The sequence below is a fragment of the Callospermophilus lateralis genome, chromosome 8 (genome assembly GCF_048772815.1).
Source record: "Callospermophilus lateralis isolate mCalLat2 chromosome 8, mCalLat2.hap1, whole genome shotgun sequence".
Taxonomy (NCBI): Eukaryota; Metazoa; Chordata; class Mammalia; order Rodentia; family Sciuridae; genus Callospermophilus; species Callospermophilus lateralis.
The window spans coordinates 40,432,933-40,436,194 of NC_135312.1; the positions used below are offsets into that span (position 1 = coordinate 40,432,933).

Sequence of the window (3,262 nt, forward strand, 5' to 3'; positions counted from 1 at the left end):
AATGTAATAATCTTGTTTTGCTATCATTGGACTTATTATACTTAATTTCTATTAATGATAAAGAATAATAGTTGCTCATTTATAGCAGTGATACACCTTTAAAAAAATAAATGCCCTTGAGTTTTAAAAAGTTTTAAAAAGGCAGTTGGTGAATGGAAATGGCAGCAATTATGATGGCTGTGTCTGAATATCTGCAGTTTTGAAATTGCTCTTTTATGGGGTTAATAGTTAAGCGTGGACCTGTCCTGTGAGATTTTATCTGAGATGGCTTCTGCTTAAGATTCCAAGGTCTCTCCTCAACATTTCCCGGGCTCTAGTTACACAGAACTGCTTGCTGTTTCCCTTTTGTTTTGTTTTGTTTTTTCCTATACAAACTAGTTCTACTAATTGGAATGCTCGTCCCTTCCTTCCTTTCTTGACAAACGAACTCCTGTGAGTCTGCTCTGGAGAGCCTTTCCAGACACCCGGTGACAGTCCCTCGCAGCCATTCTCACCAAGTAAACAGAGTGGATCTCTTGTCTTTGGTCTCTCAGAGCACTCGCTCTGCTCCGTCAGAACAGTCCCTTGGGAGTATGACCTCTCCCAGGGACCCTGCTCCGCTAAATAACCATCTCAGGATACATTCATTAGCTTACTGCTTCTGTCCTGGGCACCGAGAAAGCATCATTAAGGTCTCTATCCCTGCTGCCATCAAGGCTAAATCAGAGTCCAAACGGCTGCAGAGGCCATTCATTGAAGGGCTGAGCTTTGAAACAACTGATGAGAATCCGAGAAGACGTTTTAGACCCTGGGGAGCGCTCACAGACTGTGTGGTTATGAGAGACCCAAACACCAAGCGCTCTAGGGCTTTGGTTTGTCCCTCATGCCACCATGGAGGGAGTGGATGCAGCCATGAATGCAGGACCACACAGGGTGGATGGACCGTTGTGGAACCAGAAAGAGCTGTTTCAAGAGAAGATTCACAAAGACCAGGGGCCCAGGTTTTAACTGTGAAAAAGATCGTCATCGGTGGCATTAGAGAAGACACTGAAGAAGATCACCCGCGAGATTATTTTGAATAGTTTAGGAAAATCGAAGTTCTTGAAATCATGACTGACGGAAGCAGTGGAAAGAAGAGGGGCTTTGCTCCGCTAACTTTTGATGACTATGACTCTGTGGATAAGGTTGTCTTTCAGAAATGCCGTACCGGGAAGGGCCACAGCTGTGAAGTGAGGAAAGCCCTCACAAAGAGATGGCTGTGCTTCATCCAGCCAAAGAGGTCGAAGTGGTTCTGGAAACTTTGGTGGTGGTGGTGGTGGTGAAGGTGGTATTGGTGAAAATGACAATTTTTGGTCATAGAGGAAATTTCAGTGGTGGTGGTGGCTTTGGTGGTAGCCAAAGGTGGTGGTGGTGGATATGGTGGCAGCGGGGATGGCTACAATGGATTTGGTCATGACCGAAGCAATTTTAGAGGTGGTGGAAGCTACAAGGATTTTGGCAGTTACAACAATTAGTCATCAAATGTTGGACCCATGGAGAGTGGAAATCTTGGAGACAGACACTCTGGACCTTTTAGTGGTGGAGACCAATACTTTGTCAAACCACGAAACCATGGCACTTCCAGCAGCAGCAGTAGCTATGGCAGTGGCAGAAGGTTTTAATCCTGCCAGGAAACAAAGCCTAGCACAGAGGAGAGCCAGGAAGTGACAGGGAAGCTACAGGTTACAACAGATTTGTGAACTCAGCCAAGCGCAGTGGTGGCAGGGCCTAGCTGCTACAAAGACGACATGGTTCAGACAATACTCCAGGACTGTATTTGTGACTAATTTATAACAGGTTACTTCAGTTTCTGTTCCATGGAAAGTATAAAGCATTCCAACAAAGGGCCTTAACATCAAAAAAAATTTTTTTGCACCCATGCTGTTGATTGCTAAATGTAATAGTTTGATCACGATGCTGAATAAATGTGTCATTCTTAGAAATAAAAAATAAATAACAGTCTCATTGTTAAGTGCATGGTTTGTAAGTGTTTATATTATCAAACTTACGATTTTCATGTCTTCTGTATTCTTTCCAATTTGTGTACTTTTAATCTAATAGTATGTAAAGATCTGTAACAATTATTATGAATAATTGTAAAGTTCTCATTATAACTTGACATGTTTTGATTTCTTAGTTTTTACAACATATTATTTGTGGCTTACAAGTTCACAATCATGTCATCTTTTTGTTTGCTTGTGACCATGTCCTGAGTATCTTTGTATCGGGCAAGTAGCTGGATATTGAATCAAAGGTAGAATTTGATTAAAAAAAAAAAAAAAGAAGAAGAATTAGTCTACACAAAAAGTTCAAAAAGCCTATGTTCATAGAAGAGTAAGAACATTTCTACTAGTGACAGGGCTCTGCCTCATTTCCAGGTTATGGGCCATAGCTCAGGGACATCAGCTTTCCATAGGTCTAAGAAGATGGAAAACCTGTAATGAAAAAATATATATATTGTCTCCATACCATACATAAAGAAAAACTGTGAAATCAAAATTAAAAGTTATTATCTCTGATAATAGCTTAATTTTTCTACTCCATGAAAACAATCCATGGAGTAGATTTTCTTATCTTACCTAAATTCCCAAGGAAAACCAATGGATTTGCCAAAAAAAAAAAAAAAATCATGGCCAATTGTAAACTAAATAAACTTTTCAAATAATCCATAATTCAATTAGTAAAGTTAATTTAGAACTTTTATGGCAAAAAAATATTATACTCAAAATACATTTTAATACCTTTGATGTGAGGGATGGAGGAAAAGCACATGGGACCCTGAGAGTCCCAAGATGGCTCAGGCTGAGGGGGTCTTAGGGATGTTTGAAGGAGATGGACCTGGAGATGAACCAAGGCTGCAGGGGAGGCTGAGGGCATTTTGCACAGAGATCGCAGCAGCAGTACAGAGCTTAAACGCACACTGAGCTTTAGAAGATGGAGAGGAATTATTTGGGGGAGAAGAATCGGGGCTGCAACCCTCCAATCCTGAAGGTCTCGACAGCCTTGGCTGAAGGTTGAAAATTCACTTTTTGAAATGTGAGAAACAAAGAACGGCTCCAGAATCTGCACATGTCTCCCAGGGTCATCCATCACTAAAACTGAGCTCTAAGGTTTCTCTTCCCCAAGTGAATTTGTTTTCATTTCGGTCTGAGCCATCTGGCTTCCAACAAGGCATAGCCTAGTGAGAAATAAAGAGGCCAGGAGGCCAGAATATGCCTCTGCTCCCAGACCCCTCCCTGCCTGG

The 3,262-nt window shown here is 41.5% G+C and overlaps 1 pseudogene; it reads left to right on the forward strand.

Annotated features, from left to right (window-relative positions):
- The first annotated feature begins 701 nt into the window (after positions 1-701).
- Positions 702-1,640, forward strand: LOC143642085 (heterogeneous nuclear ribonucleoprotein A1 pseudogene; annotated as a pseudogene).
- The last annotated feature ends 1,622 nt before the right edge of the window (positions 1,641-3,262 follow it).